Source organism: Hordeum vulgare, chromosome 4H, assembly GCF_904849725.1.
Source record: "Hordeum vulgare subsp. vulgare chromosome 4H, MorexV3_pseudomolecules_assembly, whole genome shotgun sequence".
In the NCBI taxonomy this organism is placed as follows: domain Eukaryota; kingdom Viridiplantae; phylum Streptophyta; class Magnoliopsida; order Poales; family Poaceae; genus Hordeum; species Hordeum vulgare.
In genome coordinates, this window is record NC_058521.1 from 580,631,584 (window position 1) to 580,642,537 (window position 10,954).

Sequence of the window (10,954 nt, forward strand, 5' to 3'; positions counted from 1 at the left end):
ACTGAGAATTCAAAAGTTGCCACATTTAGTGCAATTCGGTACCACCCAGATTCATTTCGGTGTCATCGAGTTGGGCAATAATGTTGTAACGGCTGGATTTTAGGGGATGCCTATATATACCCCTCCACCTACCTCTCATCCGTAGAGGAAGCACTCAGAACACACTTAATCTTGCCATATCCATTTTTCTGAGAGAGAGCCACCTACTCATGTGTTGAGATCAAGAGATTCCATTCCAATCATTTGAACTTTGATTTCTAGCCTCCCCAAGTTGTTTTCCACGAGATCAATCTCTCCTACCACTGCTAAATCTCAGAGAGAGTGATTGAGTGTTGAGGAGACTATCTTTAAAAGCACAAGAGCAATGAGTTCATCGTTCTACCACATCTATTACCTTCTGGAGGGTGGTGCCTCCTAGATTGGTTAGGTGTCGCTTGGGAGCCTCCTACTTCGTGTTGTAGAGTTGAACCAAGATGTTTGTAAGGGCAAGGAGATCACCTACTTTGTGAAGATATACTATGAGTGAGGCTAGTCCTGTGTGGACGAAATCCGTGGTGGGATAGACAAGGCCATTTCTTCGTGGACCCCTTGTGGGTGGAGCCCTCCGTAGACTCTCGCAGCCGCTACCCTCCATGGGTTGAAGTCTCCACTAACATGGGCGTACGATAGCGCCACCTATCGGAACCATGCCAAAAATTGTGTGTCAACTTCTTCACGTTTGATCTTCTTAAACTCTACTCCTTACTACATGTGCAAACTCTTTACTTTCCGCTGCCATATTTGTTGACTACCATGTGTAGGGTGCACTAGACTTGTTAGAATCGCTAAAACCTGTCAACCATTGAATTGGGAAAAGGCTAGGATTTTAATTTATGCATGTAGTCTATTCACCCCCCCCCCCTCTAGACACCTCTTCTATCGATCTCACTTTGGAGTTGCTAACATTTTAGAACACTTGTGCACGGTCAAATCTAGACAAATCTAGGGAAAATGGAGATTGGAAGTCGAACTTGGAGGAAGAACAGAGGAGAAATCTTAAGTGTGGCTCTGGCATTTCATCGAACACCTCATGTGCATAGGTAGTCACAACAGAGCAACACACACACCTCCCACCTTTTGCGGCTAAAAAACAGAGGAAAGGGGCGCATGGGTGATATATATAGGCATCTTATATATTAGTGTCGGTTGGTGTCTAAAACCGGGACTGAAGACAGACCTTTAGTCCCAGTTGGAGACACAAACCGGTACTGAAGGGGTCGCGCCAGGAGTGAGGCCCTTTATTCCCAATTGGTGTGTGGAACCGGGACTAAAGGTCCGAGTCGAACCGGGACCGATGCCTGCCGAGGCCCGGCAGACGTCCTAGCCGTTCGAACCGGGACTGATGCTCACATTAGTCCTAGTTCGTAACAAGACCGGGACTAATGCTCTTAAATGCCAGAACCAAATCCCTGTTTTCTACTAGTGACCTTCTCCCTTCTGCCACGCCACCCGAGCACGTCAGCCATGCCCCCACGCCGCTGGCATTACCCAATCCAGCATCGTCTCTGGGTCCTTGAGCAGGTCCGGATCCGGAGGGAGGTAGTGCTACCTCTGGATCCGGAGGAGGATTTCCAGGAGGTGGAGGACGAAGAGGAGGATGAACTGGGGGTGGAAGAGAAGGAGGAGCAGGAGACGGCAGAAGAGGCTCCGTCGCTAGTTGTGTGGGAGGACCAGCAGGAGCCGACGGAGGAGTGGCAACCGCTAGGTATGGGGAAGGAGGAGCAGGAGCCGACAGAGAAGGCGCCTCCGCTGGATGTGCGGGAGGAGGAGGCGCCGGCGGTCGTGGATCTGTGGCCCGAGCAGCTGTCCATCCTGAACTCCATCCACTCGGAGGCAGCCGCGGAGGCCAAACGGCTTCATATCGGCAGCACATGGAGGCACCTGCGGAGGCCAGACGGCTTCATCAGCAGCAAATAGAGACGGCGCGGGCAACAGAGGCGGCTTAGGCCATCTCCAACGATAACGACGAGTAGTATAGTACTACATAGTATACGTAGGCGTTTCATTTTGCATGCTTGTGTATGAAAGTAGGGGATGAAATATGAGATACGTGAATGTGGAAAGGAAAATTTGAGAGGTGACCGGTCAGTTTCCGCGAACGCGTCCGGATTTGCAAGGTCCAGCTGTAAATGCTCTAACTTTGACGATGCGGTCGTCGTGGGGCACGTTACGAAAGCGGCTAAATCAGACTGTTTTCAGAAGGCACAAAAAATTGGAGCTATCTCCTTTGAGCACTGTCAAAGGGAAGGTAATATATATGATACAAATTCTGATTTGTTTTGGGACTCAAATCCCCCTAGATTTATTGTTCCTGATATATTGAAGGACATTTCTGTCCTCAAGTTGAAATAAAGTGTGCCAGTAGACTTTTAAAAGAGAAAACGATAGGAACAAACCACGTAGCCAAGTTCGACCCCACCAACACGATCATGCACAAAGAAAAGACAGACAAGACCACCGAACATGGGCAAATATATAGATGCTGCATTATGATTATGAAAAGGAGGAAATATTATGTAGGTGAGAGAGCCATAAAAAGTTCGGTTTCCGCCCTCTCTGCATCCAAGGCGCAAACAACCAAACAAGCCTGCTGGATATCATCATATATACATGCTGCAGCTGCAAATTCTCTATTGGATCCCAGGGCCTTAGATTGAGAAGACGAGTAAGTTGTGTTACTTTATAGCTGGCGGGTGGCGACTACTACCTGCTAAGCATCGTACGAGCAAAAAAATAAACCAAAGTGTATACTATGGGCCTATGTGCTGGGTTCATTGTATGTGAACCTCAACGGGCACCTGCTGCTATTAATGTAAGCTTGCGTTGTTCATATACGAGGTGGCAGACACTTGCTTAATTATATCTGGGTCCTATGAAAACTATAAAAGATGCAAGCAAGCAATGCTAGATCAGAATGTGCTTACACTAACGGCTTATCGTTAGGATCGTTGCTGCCTGGGCTATTTTCATCTTGTCCATGCATGGATGCACATGGAGTGCCGCATAGATGCATGCGCCTTTCCATTTGTACTTCATGTGCTAGCTTCGGTGAGCCATTGTCATCCAGCTAAATATACGTGGCATCCTTCCATATCTTTAGTTTATGTACGTAGTACCCGGCAAAAGATAATAAAAAATGTACAGTTTACATACGTACATATATATCTACAGTTATGATAGGTTTGTCCTTTCGAATGTCGTTTACATACATGTGTACGAACTCATTTTAGAGTTTTGTAAAAAGTTTTTATTAGTCGACTACATACGAAATAAAATTAGTAAAACTACATTTTAAAATATGTCTTTACATCTATATGTAGTTTTTTAATGCTACCTCTGAAAAACTTATGTTTAAAAAAAAGAAGTGTATATCATCCTATGGACGACACGTGGAAATACTCGTACGATGCTCTTGTTGACCATGCATGATCGGGGTTGCACTAGTTAAACTGTCAAAGTAGTAAGAGAGGTACGTCGCGGTGACGCCCGGGTGCACTGTCGTATCCAGCCGCCCTACGTCATTTGCACCTGTGCATTCTACCTGGTGGATGGCGAAGTTTATCAGGCCTAGCTACTGGCCTAGTTCATTGCTTTTGATATAGCTTACCACTGGCCTAGTTCATTGCTTTTGATATAGCTTACCACTGGCCTAGTTCAGTTTTGTCGTTACAAGTCAAAGCTTGTCTGCCCTCTTGTCTTGCTTAATTAAGCTTTTCCGTGCCCTCCTTGGATCTCGTCTCCTCGCTGAGTATATGCTATATAAGGTACTGTGCACTTTACGTAGATGCTCCACACATGGAGCTACACATGGAGCTACCTACCTGTGGCTATGACGATGGCTGCCACTGCTACCATGGCTACTCCATTTCTTTCTCATCCAATGCACAGTACCCGCATCATCACCCAGCTCCTCCTAAAGCTCAAGCTCAGGCTCGTGCAGAGACCGACACGGGGTTCGACCACCAGCTCTTCTCCTTCTCCCTCCCCATGGAAGCCACCTCCACCTCCTTCACCACGCCTCCCTCGGCCTCGGCCTGGGAGGAGATCACGACGGCGCCTGTCGCGTCCCCGTCGTTGCTGCCACAGGGCAGCTCCAGCAGTGCACGCGATGCGCCGGACTCGCCGCTCATCGGGGTGCGGAAGCGGCCGTGGGGCAAGTACGCGGCGGAGATCCGGGACTCCACCAGGAACGGCGCCCGGGTTTGGCTTGGCACCTTCGACACCCCACAAGCCGCCGCGCTCGCCTACGACCAGGCCGCCTTCTCCGTGCGCGGCCCGGCTGCCGTGCTCAACTTCCCGGTCAGGCTCGTGCAGGAGTCGCTGCGCACTCTCGACATCGGCTGCGCCGCCGCCGCGGGGGACTCTCCCGCTCTCGCGCTCAAGCGGCGCCACTGCATCCGAAAGAGAAGACCCAACAAAAAGAAGATGTCCACGGCGACGGCGGCGGCGGCGGGGGCGAGGAGGCAGGGGGGAGCTGGAGGACCTTGGAACCGACTACCTCGAGGAGCTGCTCACCTTGTCCGAGCTGTGAGCCAGCCACTACACCGCTCCCCCTGCTAGCTATATGTACATATATAATGATGAGTCTGTCACGGAGAACACCGCTTCAAATCCATTTCCTTGCATGAGAATGACGCCGTCTCGCGCAGCAGCGCTGAGCAAAAGAGGCTGGCCCGTGGTCGACGTCCATGATCGTAGATGATCCATTTCTATTTTTTTTCATAAATCACGGCATGCAACACAATTTTCAGGGTGTGTCATCTTTTGGGGTCATTCTTGTGACTTGATGATCTAAGACGCTTTAATGGCCATCATGGGCTAATGGCAATGCCACGACATTTTCTGAACAACAAAAAAGGCCATACCACCATAATAAATTAGAACAACATTACTTGTTTTTTTTTTAAGATCAAACACTGCCGTTTTATTGCTTAAATAGATGTAGCTAGGGATCTCGTCCGATACAATCCCAGAATACAATCTGGGGGAATAGAAAACCAAACCTTAAAGAGTTCATCGCTTAAGCCTACTTTAGCTAACTTATTCGTGTTAGAATTTACACTACGCCTTACCCATGACACTTTAACTTCTTGGAACATCTTCAGCATCTCCTTGATCTCCTCTACACCTCCACCCGATAGGTTTTTCTCCTGCCCATTCAACATATCGGCGAGTGAAGCAAAGCCCATCTCCAGGTGTAGCTTCGTCGTGTTGAGTCCGGACGCCACCTGAATTGTGTTGGAACTCAACCCTCAGGATCGATTACATGAAATCACTACTAACATGCACACACAAAATTATGTAGCCAAGGGCCCTTTTTATGCCTTAATTTTCCCTCTTTATTTTCTCTTTTTTCTCAAGTCACGGTACTCCAAAATCCACATACCTTCACGTGTATATATATGCACGCAGCCTTGACCAACATGACACAAGTCCTACTCGGACTCTAACTAGCCAAACTAACCTCGGACACCTACTAACATGTTCCTGCAAGGACTAGTACCCGTACATGACTCAGGACTCCTAGAACTATCTAAACTAGACACGTACTTAGCCCAAGACCATGGACTACACGTCCTAGCACAACCTGTACATGCACTAGTGACTACAAACTCAAGATTATACCTAACAATCTCTTCCTAATCTTGACATGCCATCTTCTTAGTGTTCTGTCTTGTCTTGACTCGTTGTTGACTCGTGACTTGTCGACACATCGACTAAACCGTCGTATCCGTACATTGAGTATGACCCGTCTGGAAACATGCAGTGCTCCTTCCTTGCCCTGCTATGTTGTGCCGCCGCCATTGCTTGGCCGCCGCCTTACACTCGGTTCGCACCATACTTCTTATACTTGCTTGCAATAGATCCACTCTCCATTGCTCGCACACCTCCTCGCTTTACGATGGCTTCGCGTACCATCGTCCGCCTTCGGCATCTCACCGAATCCACACTGGCCGCAACCAGGACGCTCCACGAGGACATGGATATGACTCACGGAACACCGTGCACACCGCTTCAACTCCAACGAATCATCACCAAGACGAGCACTTGGACATGACGACGCCGACGACTCACTGACACGACGACCGAGATGTCCCAACCCGCACGACTCCTTGACTCCTATTCCCTTGGACGATGACCTTGATGGCTTCTCGGCACCGCACCTCGGCACCATCGCTCCCATCAACGATTTTCTTCCACCGCCTTGCCGACGACCACCCACTGTCCCTCCTTGCCGCTTCGCCGAACGACGATCTCCTGAACCTCTTCATCCGTCGCTCCACGAACGACCATTGCCCGCCGCTCCTCGTCGCTGCACCACCCAGCGACCATATAGCCCGCCCCGAGGCGCTAGTCGGGTCACCTCCCCGGGGCAAGCATAGCTTCACATCGACCTTGCTCTAGATACCAATTGTTGGAACTCAACCCTCAGGATCGATTACATGAAATCACTACTAACAAATTGCCCTCTTACATGCATGGATTTCAGTAGCCTCCGGATCAGAAACGCCTTCAAAGAAATGGCAAGTAGCTGCTCTAAACGCTCCCGCATGATTACGGAGCACTGCACCAACACCACACTTGCCTCCTTGCTCATAAACTGCACCATCAGAGTATGCTTTGATCCATCCATCCTCCGATGGAGACCATTTCTGTTTGATCTCTGGCTTGTACCGCCTCTCTCTACATAAATGGATCGCCTTCCACTCGTTAACGTATGCTAAGAGCCCAACACCGACACTAGTGGGGACAGGGCCTATAATCTCGGCCCGTAAGGGGCTTTATTCCCGGTTCACCAACCGGGACTAAAGGGGCGCTCTAAACGCTGGATAGGATGGAAATGGCAAGTAGCCGCTCTAAACGCTGCCTTCAAAGAAATGGCAAGTAGCCTCTCTAAACGCTTCTGCATGATTACGGAGCACTGCACCAACACCAGACTTGCCTCCTTGCTTATAAACTGCACCATCAGAGTATGCTGGGTCAATAGCTCCTGTGCGACACGTTTGATGCGAATTGGATCTTGTGCGACATATTTGATGCGAATTGGATCCTGTGCGATGTTTCTCTGGCCCAAATAGCCAAAGGCCCACTCGGGCGATTAAAATGGTCGTCAACGGGAGTGAGGTTATGTTTAAGACATGTGGGTCCTACTTGGCAGATCGTCAACTTACGGCCCCACTTGACAGTGCATCTACTAACGGGCCCCACTTGACAGTGCATCTGTCCCCGTGCCTGGCCTGTCTGTCTGAACCGCCCGTCTGAAGCTCTGTTGCTCCCGGAGGTGAGCCGAAGCCGGCGGCGGCGCTTTTGTTGCAGCGGCGGAGCTTTCGATCTCGGCGACGGCGGCGGCTGTGGTGAGTGAATCCGGAACCCTTGTCAAGCCCGTTCCCTTCTGTGTCATCTCACTGCAGTTCCTGTTTCCCTCCTCTGTTCTTTTGGGCGATTTGATCCAGATTTGGGTGGGGCAGAGGGGGGATAAAGGTGATGGAGCCTCCATAGACAACAACAACGTTGACTAGGTAATCTGTGCATCCTTTCCATCCTATGCAATGCCTCGTCTGCTTTAGCTAGCTCATAGTGCGCGCCATTGAAAAACAGGGCCGATGATGCTCGGACATTTGAATTCACTGTCAAATTCTTTCCTTCTAAGGCGAAGCTAGGTGATGGTAGCTTGCGGGACATAGAGGGAGATACTATTGTGAAATGGGAGGTTGAATTATCAGAGATTGATCCACAAGAACTATAGAGCATGGAAGAGAAGGACGTGAGGAATGTGGTGGAAAAATTGGGGAGAGCATTTTTTGGGGTCCAGAGCAAGAGGTAGCATTGTTATGGTTTGATAATTGGAAAGGAGAGTATGTGAGAATTGAGGATGGCGAAGAGATGGTTGATGAAATCGATCGACAAAATGGCTAGACAACCAAAGAAACTACGTTTCGTGCAGAGCTGGTTGATCTGAAATCAGATTCTAAGGTTGGATATGTTCCCTCAAAATTGGCTGCACAAATGGTAGATGATGATTGGGCTTGAGAGAGGCAGATAATGCCCATGTGTACGGGTGAGGTGACAGTATTACATGAGGGGGCTGATGCAGATGCACAAGAGGGCTCTGATGGTGTTGCAAGGGTTCTTTCTGTTGATTGGAATTCGGTTGAATTAAATGAACCGACTGATTTAGTCATTGCACCAATGGATGACACTGAGATGGCCAATTTTTTTGGCATTCCAGTACCTGATGAAGATAAGGAAGAGAATGATGAAACTACTAACCCGCTTACTGATGCTCAAAGAGATATATGTGAAGATGTGGATGGACAGCTGATGGAAGATGCTGCAGATGATGTTGATGATGCACATGATGATGAGTTGGTAAATGTCTATGACAAGGAAACCCTGTTTTTGCAGTAGGGAAGTTGTTCCCAAACATGGATGAATTTAGAATGTGTTTCAAGACTTATGCCGTCAAACATGAGTTTGATGCCAAGACAAAGTGGGCTGACACAAAAAAGTTTTATGCAAGATGCAGAGGTTTTGATGGAAGTGTCAAGCCTTGCAAGTGGTACATATCTGCTAGACGCCAACCTGATGGATGTACCATTAGGGTCAATCAAATCCCACACCAACATACTTGTATTACAAGTTCACAGAGACACTACAACAAAAGGGATAACTCATGACGCTCATTCTGTGACGATTCAATGAAAAAACATCATAGTTCGTGAAATTAAGATGATTCCCTGATGTTTTTTCATTGAATCGTCACAGAATGTGCATCATAGATTATCAAATTTGTTGTAGTGAGAGTATCAACCATGACATCATAGCTTTGGATTGCAGAAAAGATCACTCCTATTTTAGCCAAGAAACCAAATACTACTGCAAAGAAACTTAAAGTAGACTTGAAAAAGCAGTACCCAATTAAGGTGAAGTATAACACAATGTGGAAGGCAAAACAAAGGGCAATGAAAGAATTATATGGTGACTGGGCAAATACATTTAGGATGCTTTATAATTTCAAAGCAGAGGTGGAGAAGAGGTCACCTGGTAGTGTTGTGGAGATAGATACTGAGGTAACAGAGGAAGGAAGAGTCCTTTTCTCAAAGTTTTTTATGGCTTTAAAGCCTTGCGTCGATTGCTTCAACGGAGGTTGTCGTCCATATTTGAGCATAGACTCATCGTTTTTGACCGGCAAGTGGAATGGTCAATTGCAGCTTGCAATGCTTTAGATGGACACAACTGGATGTTCCCTGTTGCTATTGGCTTGTTTCAGTCAGAAACAGAGGTCTCATGGACATGGTTCATGATGCAGTTGAAGAGATGCATAGGTCTAGTGTCACCTTTGGCAGTCCACACAAATGCATGCAAAGGGCTAGAAAATGCAGTCAAGAATGTGTTCCCCCATTGTGAGCAGAGAGAGTGCTTCGGCCATATGTGGATGAATTTGATCAAAAAGTTCAGAGGGGAAGAATTTGGTCGCATGTGGCCAGTAGCAAGATCTTACACTAAACAGACATATTCATATCATCTTGGTAAGATAATGACAGCATGCCCTGAATTTGGTCCATGGGTGAACACCTACCATTCTCTATTATGGTATAGGTCAGGATTTAACACTGCCATCAAGTGTGATCATATCAACAACAACTTGGCAGAAAGTTTTAACAACAAGGCGAAGCAGTTGAAAAACCTGCGTGTGCATGACATGGTTGACCAAATCAGAATCATGATCATGCGCATGTGGGAATTGAGAAGGATTGGTGATTGTCTGCAAGGGGACAAGCTTCTGCAGTGGTACAACAGGTGGTCAACAGGAGCAGAAATCTTACACATTTATCTGTTGAAAAATCTTCTGTGTGGGGTGCTGAAGTTAGAGATACCAAAAGTGGTAGAAGGCATGTTGTTAACACTGAAATGTACGAGTGCACTTGTTTGGAGTGGCAACACACTGGGAAACCATGTGATCATGCCATACTTTTCTTGGCCTCCCAACAAAGATAAACATGCACCCTTATTTGCACGAATATTACTCAGTAGCAAAATTCAAGGCTGCATATGCAACTCCAATTCCAGCACTTACAGATCAGTCTCACTGGCGTGAAGTGGACATAGAATTTTCCATGTGTCTTCCCCTAACAAAAAGAAAGGCTGGTAGGCCTAAAGAGAGCAGATTCGAGGCATGGTTTGAGAGAGGTGGGAGTAGTAAAAAAGGGAAGGGAAAGAAGGATGGAAAACCAAAAAGGTCCAAGTTTATTATTTTTCCTAGCAACCTAGTCATATAGAAAGATGATTGGCACAAGTTTTGTATTTTTTTGATTTTTTTGAATTAGTTATAGCCAACCCTAACTTTTGAAAACCGTACAACCTCGTACGTGATAGCCACTTTTGTGAAGGGTTTTTCATGAAAAACTTCATAGTCCAAGTTTAATATTTTTCCTAGCAACCTAGTCACATATAATGATGATTGGCACAAGTTTTATATTTTTTTGATTTTTTTTGAATTAGTTATGCTCTACCCTAGCCCTTGAAAACCTCTGAAAACCCCATCAAAACCCTTCAAAACCCCGTCCAAACCTCTCAAAACCCAGCACCCCATCGGACCATTGGATCGCCGTGAATGGATGGTCTTGATCGCGCATTAGGGCTACGTCAGCAGCGATCCGTGGCCTTCACTCTGATTGGCTGGCCTTTTTAGCCCTCTTTTTATTGCTGGACGAGAAGACGAGTGCATGCGTTGTTGGGCTTAATTAAAGGCGGCCCACCCTTTTATCCGTTGGACGAGAAGACGTGTACCAGCCTTGCATGCATGGGGACCCGCATGCATGCGCGTAGACCTACATCCCCTCGCTCGCCCGTTGGACCGACACTACATGCATGAGCATCGATCGAGCGGGAGCACGCCCGACGCCATAGAGAG

At 47.5% G+C, this 10,954-nt stretch overlaps 1 pseudogene; it reads left to right on the top strand.

Moving 5' to 3' along the window:
- The first annotated feature begins 3,834 nt into the window (after positions 1–3,834).
- Positions 3,835–4,672, top strand: LOC123450815 (annotated as a pseudogene).
- The last annotated feature ends 6,282 nt before the right edge of the window (positions 4,673–10,954 follow it).